This window comes from Castor canadensis, chromosome 13 (genome assembly GCF_047511655.1).
Source record: "Castor canadensis chromosome 13, mCasCan1.hap1v2, whole genome shotgun sequence".
Lineage (NCBI taxonomy): Eukaryota > Metazoa > Chordata > Mammalia > Rodentia > Castoridae > Castor > Castor canadensis.
The window spans coordinates 92,292,439-92,307,065 of record NC_133398.1 but is presented as its reverse complement, the minus strand read 5'-3'; positions in this window follow the sequence as shown (position 1 = coordinate 92,307,065).

The window sequence follows — 14,627 nt, the reverse complement described above, 5'->3', positions numbered from 1 at the left end:
ATAGAGGCCTGACTATATATTTAAATAAAGTGGGTCATTTCAAAATAAATAAGAACACATCTACAAAACTTGCAAAGATGGGACTTAAGTGAATGAAGCATGGAATTGGGCCTCTCAGTGGCCTCCAGAAAGATACTTTATTCCTCTAACTCAACCAAAGTCGTAGGACCTGGCCATGCTGCAGGCCCACCAATTACCTCTGGCCAGTGTGAGTGTTAGAAGCTGATGCATGTTTTCTTTTTATAAGGTGTTCAGTCTTAGACCTGGGAGCTACAAATAGCCAATGTGCTAGTGAAATGCAAGGGTTCTTTTTTGTGGATGGCTCTTGCCTAAGAAAATATGAAGCCTTGGATTTTTCTCTCTTCCAAGCTATTGGGGTCATCTCCTGCCTGGCTTCAGTCGTCATATTCAGGGTCCAGGCACTTGAAGTTGCTCAGTGAACATATACCACCTGAAGAAGAGGAAGGAATTGATGAACCCATTGTACTCAGGCCCCACGGTGCTATGATGGGCACCCTGGAGCATCTGAGGATTTTAACACAAAACTCTGACTCTAAGGTAGTTTGTGTCAGGGTAGAAAGATAAGACATCTTGTATTCCCAGGCTATAGTTCTCTGAAAAATAAAGGATGTAGCAGCGGCCTTGAGGATAGGGAATTAGATCTATAGACGGACATGTGTTCCAGTAGACTGTGCTCCTGCTCACATCTCATAATAGAAGCCAAAGCACATTCTTTGACAGATTTGGACTGATCTAGAGCTGTGCTGTAGCTGGTCCTCTTGTGAGGAGAAAAGGAAAACTAAAGAGGAAGGCAGTATTGCAGTGGTTCTCAACCTCTACTGCATGTTGAAGTAAACCAGTTGAGGAAATTAAAAATGGATGCTTTCCAACCTACCCATCCAGCATTTCCACTAAGCTGACATGAGCAGTATGATAAGTCCAGAACCCTGGATCAAGGTCTGGGGAACAGGACCTCAGATACGCACTTGGTCTGAGCCTCACCGAGATGGCAGCAACTGGGGGAAGGTAAAGGCTGACCTGGTTCTGATTGAAGACCCATTGGACCATCACATAAGGTCAGAGATGATGTGCAGCCTCTGAAGTGCTTTGGGTTGTGACAGGGTGGGAGCTACATAGGATAGCTTTTACCCAGTTGGAATCACAGGCAGAAGGAACCAAATAAAGGGGTGAATTTCTTTTCTGGCTAAAGACATAGACTGACATAGCCTTAAGCTTAGCAGACCCAGCGCTGGACGTACTAAAACAGTCTTCCCAGAGGAGAATGGCAGTCTGTTTAATGTCCTTTCAATAACGCCTAGGTCTCCCCACTCTCCAGGTGTTTCTCTTGGTTTAACAGGAAAAAATACAGGTCAATGAAGACTTCAGGTGAAGTGAATACACAGAAATACAGAAAATGGTAGACACTTATTTTTATAGTCATCTCTGTATATAAATCAAACAAAATGTATATTCTTACAATGGAATATTATTCAACCCTAAAAGGAGTAAAGTACTGATACATACCACAACATAGATGAACCTTAAAAGTATTGTGCTAAGCAAAGAAACCAGACACAAAATGCCACATATTATATGATGCCATTTAAATGACAGGTCCAGAAGAGGCAAATCCAGAGACATGAAGTATTTTAGTGGGCTGTTAGGGAAAGATGGAAATTGGGACTACCTACTGATAGGTTCAACGTTTCTTGTTTGGGGTGATAGAAATGTTATGAAATTGGATAGCAGTGGTGTTTACACAACAGTGGAATATATTAGAAACCACTGACTTTAACGGTATATAAATTTCCTTAATAAAAAAAATCAATCCAAAGTGTGATTGGGAAAGGGCAAGATGGTATAGTAGTAGCTTTCTCCATCAGACCCTGTGAATAAGGGTTTGGATAACGAGAGGGTACATACAGAAGTACCAAAGAGAGGAAGAGCATGGAGAGACACAAAAGAGTGACAGAATATCTCAAAAATAATGACATCAAGATGGTGGACTGAATCAAGCAATAGGTTTGCTAGACCTAGCTCCCCTTGGAGGGGAGGGGAAGCGGAAGCCTCCACCTCAAGGTGGACCGGGCAGCTGTTGCAGCAGACTGGCAGATCTAGGTCTGGGACAACACCTGTACCACCGTCTAACCCTAACCCCAGTACAGGGATATCACAGGACAATAATTTCCACTGCATGAGAGGCCAGCACCACACAGAACAACCCTTTCATTCCCCATGCCTAAGAGAGCCATGGCAAGATACCCTCATCAGAGCAGGCTTCCTGATCAAGACTGAGGCTCTCAGGGAATCTTGAAAACAAGGAGCAATCTTGAGTCACCTGGCAGCACAGAGACTTTGAATCTCAGTGAGCTGAGAAGTTAGAGGGAGGTGGAGTAGGAAATTGGTGACTGTGCCAAACTGCCTGTGGAAAACTTCCTTCACTGGCAGAGAGCTCAGATATCTGATGCTCCTTACAAGCAGGAAAACTCAGAGACCAAGCAATTCAGGAGATTTGAAAAGTCAGATCCCAGAAAGTCCTGGGACTTGCAGTCATAGTTTCCCCTTGGGAATCTGCCACCCAGAGTAAACTTAGCCAGAAAGGGAGGCTGACAGAGCAATCCAAGGGTTCCTGGCAGGAACCAGAAAAACAGCAAAAAACAAAACAAAACAAAACAAAAAACACCCAATATCACCAAATCCAGCCACAGCAGATCCATTAAATAATTTTAAAAAATTAAAAACTCATCTACCATTGACTGAGACCTCAAGTTAGAACAGTTGCTTGATTGCAAACAACAAGCAGCAAGCCTCTAACTGAGCAACTCTAGGGATTTAAAAGGTTGCCACCTGGGGAGTTCCAGGTCTCAGAACCACAGTGTATGCTCGGGAGACTGCCACCAAAGACAACATAGAGAGGGTGGGTTTTGACTTGGGGCAATCTGAAAAGCAGCAAAATGTCCAGAAGTCAGCGGCCCCACCCTTCAAGCTACCTGTGCCCTACTCACAGAACTAGCCACCCAGATCTCACACAATGCATCAGCTACCAGTACCAGCTGCCCTCACCTGAGGCCCCTGCCACACCCTAAGCTAGAGGTGCTACTCCCCCCACCCCCAAGCTGTTCCCATAACAACCAGGGCAAGGACAACTAACTTGGACAAACACACTTTTCTCCAACAAAAAATATAAGTGGATTTTTTGCATTTTTGTTTTGTTTTTGTCTTTTTTAAAACAATTTTTAATTTGGTATCTAATTGGGGGAATCTCTTTTTTTTCTTTTTCTCTTTTTATTTTCCCTGTCCCCCAAACCATTCTTTATTTCCCTGTTATATCGAGCTACCTCCCCTTCTTTCCATTGTCCCATTCCCTTCTCCAAGGCCAAACCCCATAACACTCAATTTCCAATCCTTATATCTTTCAACCAGTGTTAAGGTCCCAGGTCGTCTTCCTAGAAAGCAGCTCAAAATATGCACTCTTCAACAAATGGTGCTGGGAAAACTGTATATCCACCTGCAGAAGATTGAAACTAGGTCCCAATCTCTCACCTGTACTGGTACCAATTTAAAGTGAATCAAAGAACTTATGTAAGATCTGAAAAGGTGAAATTACTCTAGGAAAAACTATCGAAGCAGGCTAGAAGTAGGAAAACCTTGGGGCTCAAGTAGGTTGCCTGGGGGTGGTCCAGACCACCGTCACGGGGCTGGGAACCGCCCATGCCCCTCCCCCACTCACACATTATTGGGTGAGAACCTCCTGGGCCTGCCCTCCCAGGAGAGTAGGTTTTAAAGGCACCTGAAAAAGAAAAGCACTCACTGCTGGCGGACTTCACCTGCACCAACTTTGTATTTACCTTTCCAAACTTTTAATAAACTCCATTTATATCCACACGTTCTGCTTGGATTCTTCCATGCTGAAGCATGAAGAATGTTTCATGTGTCTCTTAAAACACAAGAACCAAGTTCTTCTGAAAATGTCGTTCTGCCATCAACATTTGGTGAGACCAGCCAGGAAACTCATGGTGAACTCCCAGACCCTGCATTTTAGAAGGTCACTGTTATTCTTTTCACTGTTTTTCCTTCTGCACTGCCAAGGGAATGGGCTGAGCCCTGTCCTCAGAGAAAGTAGCTAGGAAATGTCAGGTTGGGACCCAGCGTTGTCCACCCAACAGGCGGGCCTCTCATTTGCAGGGGGGCAGTGTCTGTCTGCCAAATGTGCACTACGCCGCCCCCAACACGCAGCTTGGGGCCCACAGGGAATGGGCCCTTATCGCCTTCCCTAACCCTTACTACCCCCTGCCCCTCTTTCCTTCCCTGTGCTGTGGGAGATAACACTCAAAGATCTCTAACCACCACGTGGCCGTGGCCAGGACAATTAAGAATACCTCCAGCTGGGTTTCTTGAGCACTCCCCCCCCCACACACACACTCTTGCCCTCTTGTTTCCTTCCTCTTTTTCTCTCCCCTGGCAGTTTTAGAGGGTGAATAGAGCCGCTACCACCTGGGCTACTGGAACCTAAGCCACTGGCTTTTCCAGTGGCAGCAGTCGTAGGGGATGGACCTCAGCTGGCCAGCACTCAGTCCCCCCAACCAAAAGTTCGAGTCCAGACACCCAGTGGCGGCTTCCAGAGCCTGCTGGCCACATGGACAGTGGCAGCTAGGGCACATGGCAATGTGTGGCACGACACAGTATTAAAGTCGTCACCGGTCCCCAAGCCAGGACTGCTCTTTCCTGTGGCTACCATGGGTCCATAGTGCTCTCCTGCTTCCTTCTCTAAACTGTTCCCTTCCCCACCAAGCCTCTGTTTCCCTTGGTCACTTGATTTCTCTTTGTTGACTTTCACTTTGCCTCCATAGTCTATAGGGGTCACAGAAATGCTCACACCGAGGTCACACTCTCTTGTCCCAGGGCACTGACCATGAGGCCTTAAGTTATGGTTCTTGGTGGCCTCTGCCTCTTTGCTACAGCTGCCACGCGTTTGTACCCTCTCCCTCCCCTCTGTTCCCTTTCTCACCGAGTGAGAGAACCTTGAGGGAAGATTGGCCAGTGGTGGATAGCAGTTGGAGGTGCACTGGGGCAGAGGAACTTCCCTGTGAGCTAGTGAGAGAGTGGTGTTTTCTAGGATCGGGGATTCTGGTAAAGCAGCTCAGATCCCAGAGGAAGGAAATGGGAATTGAGAGGGAGAGAGAGAGTGGGATGGGGTGGGGGAGGCTGGGAGAGCAAGGTCAGTGCCAGGAACTCAACCTGGTCCAAGTCATGGCACCAAATGTTAGGAAAAATGCCGCTCACAAAGAAAGCTCAGGAGAAAAGTCTCATGTCCATAGAGCAAAGTTTAATGGCAGGCCCAAACTGCCAACCTGGCCAGGGAAAAGATGGCACAGCCCCAAGTCTGGGCGAGCAGTGGCTTTTATAGAAGGGGGAGGAGGTTAAGGAAGTAAGCGAATGCACAGTAGTCTCTGGTAGGGGCTGTCTTAGAGCGCAGGAATTTGTTTAAGGGCGGGGCTGCCATTTTGGCTGATTCACAAAATGGTGACATAATTGTTCTATCAGGTATTTTAGATTAACAGTTTAATTAGAGGTTTTATTAAAAATTATTTTTGTTTTAAAATTAATAAAATTTTCTCTGTAGCTCAAAGTAATATGTCAGATTCTAAACTTGTTCAAGGTCATTTCCAAACTGTGGATCTGTGAATGGCTGGATTGTACAGGGTTTAGATTCTTGGCTTTCTAGGTTATAACAAAGCCCCTTTATGAGAAGTCCAGGATCTAATTACAAACACCTGGAGTAAACTGGACACTAACAAAGCTTAAAGGTTTACTGCCATTTGCCTTACCCCTACGAATCCTAAATTTAAATAAGCCTTTAAAATTAAAAGACAGGACATTATATTTGAAGGGAAAAAATTATACAACCTATGACATCTAAGTGATGTCAAATCTGAGCAGGCTAGCAAAACTTTTAAATTCCACCTTACCTTGCTTCAATTTGGTCTTTTCCTTAGCATGCCTAACTCACGGACACCTGTCTCTCAGGGGGAAATATCTTTTATTCCCATAACAGATTGCTATTTTGAGCCTGTATATTTCATGTAACATGTCTTTGTGTTCCATTTGAGGGACCCTTTGGAGAGACCATGTGGTCACAGGGAATGCTGGCACCATGATGGAGACATCACATGTTCAGCGTCTTGCCACTCCCTAAGAATATTGAACTCATGGGTGATGCCATGTTGCCATCCTCTAGGAAAACTATAACTAACTTGTGGTTAAACTTCTCTAAATTAATATGGTTCTTATAGGTGTTGTTTTAACTGCATTGGTCTGCTAAGAATTGGGCAATGTTAAAGACCTATTGTGAACTACTTAGGAATCTAGCTAGCTAATCTACTAAAGATATTCATAAAAAGTGGTTTATTTAGTAAGAGTAACTCTAAATTAATGTAATTGCTTTGTGTGTCATTGAATGTTTTCTGTGTATGTCTTTGTCTACTACCAATTGTGGCCACCTAATTCTTACTTTTTTATGCACACTTATAAAACATCTGCATGTGTGTGTTTAGATGTCTTTAAGATGGTTCACAAACTGCTTTTATAGTTAATGTACACAACTGTTTCAAAGGTTATCTAAAGTTCTAATCCCAATCAGGGATCCCTAATTATTCTCTGCCTTAAGACAAAACAAAAAATTTATAAACAATAATGTTTCATTCTATCATGAGTGTAATTTACATTTAACTCTTTTATAATTAGATTTATTGACCCATGTGGTCCCATAGATTTTATTTTTTATTTATTCATTTATTCAAATGTGCATACATTGTTTGGGCCATTTCTCCCTCCTGCCCAGCAGCCCCCTCACTTCCAGGCAGAACCTGTTCTGTCCTCTTCTACAATTTTGTTGAAGAGAAAACATAAGCAATAATAAGAAAGATACAGTGTTTTTGCTAGTTGAGATAAGGATAGCTGTACAGAGAGATTCCTAGCATTGCTTCCATGCACATGTGTATTACAACCTGATTGATTCATCTCTACTGGACCTCTTTATAACTTCAGGGTCACCTTCCCTTTGTGACCTCTGTTGTTTTGAAGTTACTATACTAGCTCCTGTACAGTGGGCACATCAAACACTTTCAACTTTTGGGTTTCCTACCTTTCCCTATTCCTCCTGTATGTGTTCTCCCCTTAGTGTGTGACCCATGTCCAATAATATTACTGCATTTGTTTTGGGTCTATAATCCACATATGTGGTAAAACATGTGCTCTTTGGCCTTCTGAGCCTGACTAACTTTGCTTAAGATGATGTTCTCCAGTTCCATGCATTTACTTGCAAATGACAAGATTTCATTCTTCTTCATGGCTGAGTAAAATTCCATTGTGTATAAATACCACATTTTCTTAATCCATTCGTCAGTGGTGGGGCATCTTGGCTGTTTCCATAACTTGGCTATTGTGAATAGTGCTGCATAAACATGGGTGTGCAGGTGACTCTGAGTAACCTGAGACACATTCCTTTGGGTCCATAGGATTCCTGCTGGATCCTATGGCAAATCTATGTTTAGTTTTTTAAGAAGCCTCCATATTGTTTTCCAAAGTGGTTGTACTAGCTTGCATTCCCACCAGCAGTGTATCAGGGTTCCTTTTTCTCCACATCCTTGCCAACATTTGTTGTAGGTGGTGTTTTTGATGATAGCTATTCTAACAGGGGTGAGGTGGAATCTTAGTGTGGTTTTGATTTACATTTCTTTATGTCCAGAGATGGTAAGCATTTTCTCATGTGATTTTTGGCCATTTGGATTTCTTCTTTTGAAAAAGTTCTGTTTAGTTCACTTGCCCATTTCATTATTGGTTCATTGATTTTGGGGGAGATTAGTTTTTTGACCTCCCTGTATATTCTGGTTATCGTCCCTTATCTGATGTATAGCTAACAAATATTTTCTCCCACTCTGTGGTGGTCTCTTCAGTTTAGAGACCATTTCTTTTGTTGTGCAGAAGCTTTTTAATTTCATGTAGCCCCATTTGTCCCTCCTTTCTCTTAGCTGCTGAGCTGCTGGGGTTCTATTGAGGAAGTCCTTGTGAAGAGGAAGATAGCTTTGAAACAGGGTCTTAAATCATGGTAAACTGTCAATTAAAAGCTGTAACCTCAGACAAACCTGTAAAGCATGAGGAATTGCCCATCAGAGTCATGCAAAAGTTCAGGACTGAGATGAAAGGCACCATGCAGAGATAAGCACTCATTCCTGCCTTTCTTTGTCTCTACCTGTAAGTAAACTTTCCAAAGCAGGCCTTCCCTGCTGTTCTTATCTAAACAACATTGGGTCCCTAGCTCACTACCAGCCCAATTAACCTAAACAATCTAACTCACTGGTTAGCACACCATAACCTGAGCACATTTTTGTAACCTGATGCTCTGCACTGCCTTTTAAATATCCTGTGAATACTTTGTTCAGTGCTCAGACACAGGTACATGTCTGAGCCCGCTGGCATAAAAGTAAAATCTGAGTTCTCCACTCCTCCGAGTGTCGCTTGGTTTCTTGTCTGACCATACTTCCACAACACTTGCCTATACCTATTGAGTACTCCCTGCTTTTTTTTTGTACTAGCTTCAGAGTTTCAGGTCTGATACTAAGGTCCTTGATCCATTTTAGCTGATACTAGTACAGGGCGATAAACATGGATCTTATTTCAATATTTTGCAGACAGGTAATCACTCTTCCCAGCAACATTTGTTGAAGAGGCTATTTTATTTTCCATCGTATGTTTTTGGCGCCTTTGTCAAAAATAAAGTGGGCATAGGGTTGTGGCTTCATATCCGGGTCCTCTATTCTGTTCTGCTGGTCTTCATATCTGTTTTTGTGCCAGTACCATGCTGTTTTTATTGCTATTGCTTTGTAATATAGTTTGAAGTTGGGTATTGTGATACGTCCAGCATTGCTTTTTGCTGAGTACTGCCTTGGCTATTCGCGGTCTCTTGTGTTTCCAAATGAACTTTAGGGTAGATTTTTCAATCTCTGTGATGAATGTCATTGGGATTTTGATGGGAATTGCATTGAACATGTAGATTGCTTTTGGTAGTATAGCCATTTTTACTATGTTGAGTCTACCAATCCATGAGCATAGGAGATCTTTCCATCTTCTGTAGTCTTCCTCAATCTCTTTCTTCAAGGGTTTGTAGTTCTCCTTGTAGAGGTCATTCACATACTTTGTTAAGTTTACTCCTAGGTATTTGATTTTTTTTCAAGCTATTGTAAATGGAATTATTTTCATATATTCTTTCTCAGTTTATTCATTGTTGGTGTATAGAAAAGCTAATGATTTTTGTAAGTTGATTTTGTATCCTGCTACATTGCTGAAGCTTTTTATGGTGTCTAAGAGTTTTTGGGTAGAGTTTTTTGGGTCTTTGAGGTATAGGATCATATTGTCTGCAAATTGGAATATTTTGACAGTTTCTTTACCTATTTGTATTCCTTGTATTTCTCTTCTGGCCTAATTGCTCTGGCTAGGAATTCCAGTACTATGTTGAATAGGAGTGGGGAAAGTGGGCACTTTTGTCTCACTCCTGATTTTAGGGGAAATGGTTTTAGTTTTTCTCCATTAAGTATGATGTTGGCTATAAGTTTGTCATATACAGCCTTTATAATTTTGAGGTACATTCCTTCTATTCCTAGTTTTTTTAGTGCTTTTATCATAAAATGGTGTTGAATTTTATCAAAGGCTTTTCCTACACCCATTGAGATGATCAAATGGTTTTTGTCTTTGCTTCTATTAATGTGCTGTATTACATTTATAGATTTGCATATGTTGAACCACCCCTGCATCCCTGGGATGAAGTCGACTTGGTCGTGGTGAGGTGTGGGCATCACTGGCTTTCTTGTGTCATTTATCTTTGTTTTGTTGGAGTCCAGAACTGGGTATCCATTTTCATTTCCCTCTGAATCTTGTATTAAATTACTTTGGAGATGAGAGTGGTTTCCAGCCCCTTTTCTTCTTCCTATCACTCCACTTGATACTGTGCAACTATGTTCTTGATAGATTAGTTGGTGGTTTTAGTAACCTGTTTTCTTTCCCTTGATTTAATTTTTGTTTTGTGGCTGTCTTGGGTTTTTAGCTAGGTTGGTGTGCTATTTCTGTTCCTGGTCTTGGTGTAGTTTATAATAACTAATTCACAGGTTTAATACCTAACCAGTAGTTCATATGTTATATAGAAGATCCCTTGGTGGTAATATCTATAAGCAGTGGGAGTTGGGGGGTTAATGTAAGGCTACCTACAGAAATTTTGGAAGTGGGGTAGGGTGGCACTAAAGGGGGAGGTGAGAAGTAGGGTGGTTGAGTGGGGAAAGCAGTGTGGCGGCTGCTGGGTTTTGGGGTCTTTGTGTGTGTGTGTTTGGGTGTATTTCTGTTGTAGTAGAGGGTGCTTGTGTTAGGGATTGCAGGGGTTTGGGGTTGTGTAAAGATGGCATAATAGGTTGGTCAGTGGGTGATAGGTGTGTAGGAGGGAGGAGTAGTCTGGTGACAGGTTGGGGGAGAATGGGAAGGGAAGGTGAGGGCTAGGGGAGAGAGTGGGTGAGAAGGGACAGAACAAGTTGTTGGGGAGGGGAGCAATGGATTTCAGCACAGAAGGGAGAGTGAAGGATGTGAGAGTAGGATGAGAAGATAATAATGGTAAAGTTGATAGTATAGAAACAAAAAAAAATAATAGCAATAAAAATAAAAATAGAAAACCCACAGTAACAAAGCAAACAAAAAAATGAACAAACAAACAAACAAACAAAAAACAAAAACAACCAAACAAATGAAATAAAAAAAAAGAAAAACACCAAGTTCAGGAACAATAGAATTTCAGTCTTAGTTTAAGTTCTGCAGTTACTCCTCCAGCATCCAGTCCTGGTATTGGCATATAAGCAGAGGCTCTGACTTTTTCTCACCAGGTGATTGGCTTGTGAGTAGTGTTTTGTTCTTCTACCCGTTAAATTGAAATTGTGAGGTAAGGTAGTTTTGACAAATCATGCAGGGTGGTCAGAGATATTGATTTCCTCAGCTGATAGCTGTGTTATTCTTCAGCTGCAGCTGCTTGGTCAGCTCCTCCCCCAGTGAGGTGTAGCAGTTTAAGTTTGAATGTTGCCCTCAGGTACAGATCAGCTCTGTAGTCCACTAGTTGCTCTGTTTTGGAGGTGGCTTTTTGCTGTGCTTGTTCACTGGTATTTCCATGCATAGGGCTTATTTATTTGTCCAGCCCCCTTTCTCTGGGGCAGGGTCTGAGTTTCATCAGACCCCCTGCTGTCAGTGTGGTATGATGGTTAGCTGTTTTTTTCAATTTTGCAGGGCAGTTGACTTTGGGGGCTGTTCACTGGCTTAGGAGATGAGCACTGTGATCCACTACCTGCCCTGCTTTGGGGAGTGGCTTATCACCTGCCTGCTCTCAGCCTTCCCGCCTTTCCAGATTTTGTTTACTGATAGTTCACAATGACATTAGCTCCTTGCCCCTCCCCCCTTCTCTGGTGCACTTTCAGCTAGTATAACCACTTTGGTTTTTGGTTTATCTGACATTAACTATTATATATATTGTACAAGTGAGCATCAAAACAGGGGTATTTGAAATTACTAACACTGCCTTCCTTTAACCATTGAAAAATTGAGGGTTTTAATATGGTATTGACAGTGATGACAACCACTAACTTGTTACTTTACCTAACCAAAATTCAAGATTTAAATTGTAATGAACCAGTTAGTTTGAGTTTTGTCATTACAGTCCTGATTGCTGATCCTTCATGAACATCCATAAAAAAAGTCTCTGACAAGTGCTTATCTATAACCAGGACACTTTCTTAAGTATTGGGGTCATTTTGTATTTTCCTTGTAAAAACTTTATAACTGCTACCTGCTAACACTTTACAGCAATATAAAGGTACATCCCCTATGGGACAAGCAATTAGATTAATTAAGTCCAGCCTAAGAGCCACATTTTTACAAATCTCTTTGTTGCTTAATTTAACCCAAAAAGTTACATTGGCACTGACTTCTGATTACTCAAGTCTCCCTCCTCCCTGGGACAAAATCTGACTTTCTGGGAAAAGCCATTCCTGCACTGAGGGACAGAACTGCCAAACTGGCAAAATCATCAGAGATGACTCTTCAGAGAAACAGTTTAAGAGGATACGACCCCTGAGCAGGCCCAAACCATTACAGGACTTGCAAAATCTTTAATGCTCAGAGGACATGACAAAAACACCTATGGCTTCTAGGAGCCTGTGAAGACAGTGACCAAATGAAAAATTCATGCCTTACCTATATAGGACTGCCACTACTGAAATCCAGATTACGTAGGAATACACATGCATAAAACAAGATGGGCTTATTGTTTGTGTAAGCAGAGCACACCTCTTCAACAACAGTGGGAGGTGACTGGATATCTTGATAAAGATGAGAGGAATGAAAGGAGGCCAGAGCTATACCTGATTTAGTCATTTGTGTGGTATGGACAATGTTCACGTTTTTCTCTGTGTGTAGACATGACTACAGAATTGCCCTTGTCTTGACCCATCATGGTAACAGAGCAATCCTGTGATGTTGGTGTCCTGTGGAATGGTCAGCAGACATAAGGCCTAGCTTTCAATAATGGGCTAGCTCTTGGATGACAAGAGGAACTGTTTTTTTTTTTTTCCTCCATTGTACAGATCATTGTCAGTAAGGTTTTTTTAGGCCTTGATTTGAAGTAGCTGGTGACATATTCTTTATTCCTTGCAGGACAAGCAAACAACCCAGGTGGGTTTAACTTGAACATGCCTTCTCAAAAATAAGAATTTGGTAGATTTTCTATAATAAGCCAGGCTGTAGAACCCATCTGATGATAAGGAGGTATCTAAGCCAATGTTTCCTCCAGGATTTCAAGATTGCTTCATTAGAATCATATTCCACTCAATATGTTCATAGCTAACAAGAAACTCCTCATGCCTGAGAACAGATGGAAGCCTTCTACCCCATTTTCACTGAGTACATCGTCAGTTATATGTTGAGGTTAGAGTTGGATGACATGCAGTAGTGGGTTAATGTCTCAGGACATACAGCACTTCTGCTATGTAGCTAGGTTCTTGAAGATAAATGATGTCGAACTGAAAGACCTTGAAAAGTTCCCATCCCATCCAACACCAGCCAACAATTGTCCAAGGAGCACCCAGGGCCTGTGTAAAACCTGTCTCTTCTTGTTTTAACCTGTATCCATACTTCATTCCTTTCAGTTGCTAAATAATATTCCAATGTATTAACATACCACATTTTAAAAATTCATTCATAGCCCACAAATATTTGGGTCACTTCCAATTTTTGGTTATCAAGAACAATGCCGTCAGATGCCAGTGGCTCATGCTTGTAATCATTGTTACTCAGGAGGATCACAGTTCAAAGCCAGCCAAGGCAAATAGTCTGTGAGAACCTGTCTCAAAAATACCCAACAAAATAAAGGGCTGGCAGTGATAGAGAACTTCCCTAGCAAGCATGAGGCCCTGAGTTCAAACCCCAGTACTGCAAAAAATAAAATCATGTTGCTGCTATGAACATTTATGTGCAAGATTTATAGGGATATAATGTTTTGGTTTTTCTTGGGTATATACAGACCCCAGTGGAATTGTTGGGTCAAATGCTAACTCCAGTTAATTCTTCTAAGAAATTGCTGTTTTCCAAGAGGCTGCACCACTGTACCTTTTCACAGCATAGGGAGAAGCTTCTGAACTCTTCACATTCACCAAGTCTTTCTAGCCATCCTACAGTGTTGAAGGGTACCTCCTTAAGGTTTCAATCTGTTATGTAGAGCATCTTTTCATGTGTTTAGTGGCCCTTAATCTGTAGAAAAATCACTTTTCCTTCAGTTCTATTTTCATTCTTTTTTCCCTTGATTTCTTTTAAACTGAATTTTTTACTGCTAGATTTCAACAGTTCTTTATCATATATATGACTTACCAAAACTCTCTGATTCTCTGGATAGTCTTCACATTCTTGGTAATCTTTTTTTTTTTGTGGTACAGAAGTTTGAATTCAGGGCTTCACCTTGAGCTACTACACCACCAGTCTTTTTCTGTGATTTTTTTTGAGATAGGGGCTCATGAACTATTTACCTGTGCTGGTTTCAAACCACGATCCTCCTCTCTCTGCTTCCTAAGTAGCTAGAATTACAGGCGTGAGCTACTGGCTCCCAGCTACATTCTTGATACTCACTAAGGCACAAAATGTATTAAGCATGATGAAGTCCAATTTCATTTTATTTCAATAGTTGCTTGATTTTGAAATCACTGAATAATCACAAAGATTTACACCTGTATTCTTCTGAGAGTTTTACAGCTTTAGTTGTTCACATTGATTTTGTGGATATATTGAGTTAATTTTTGAAACAGAAAATGCATTGTAACAAGATCCCAGGTGATTTGTGCACAATGAAGTAGAGAAAGCCCTAAATCATTAATAAATTTCTATTTCCTTGATAAACTATTTATTTTTAGTGGTGGTACTGTGGAGTTTGAACTCAGGACCTCATGCTTGCTAGCTCTACTGCTTAAGCCATTCCTCCAGCCCTCCCATTTTCCTCTGGAAGCATATTGCCATCTTTGGAAACTTAAAATTTATGCCTAAATTTCACCCAGATGTAA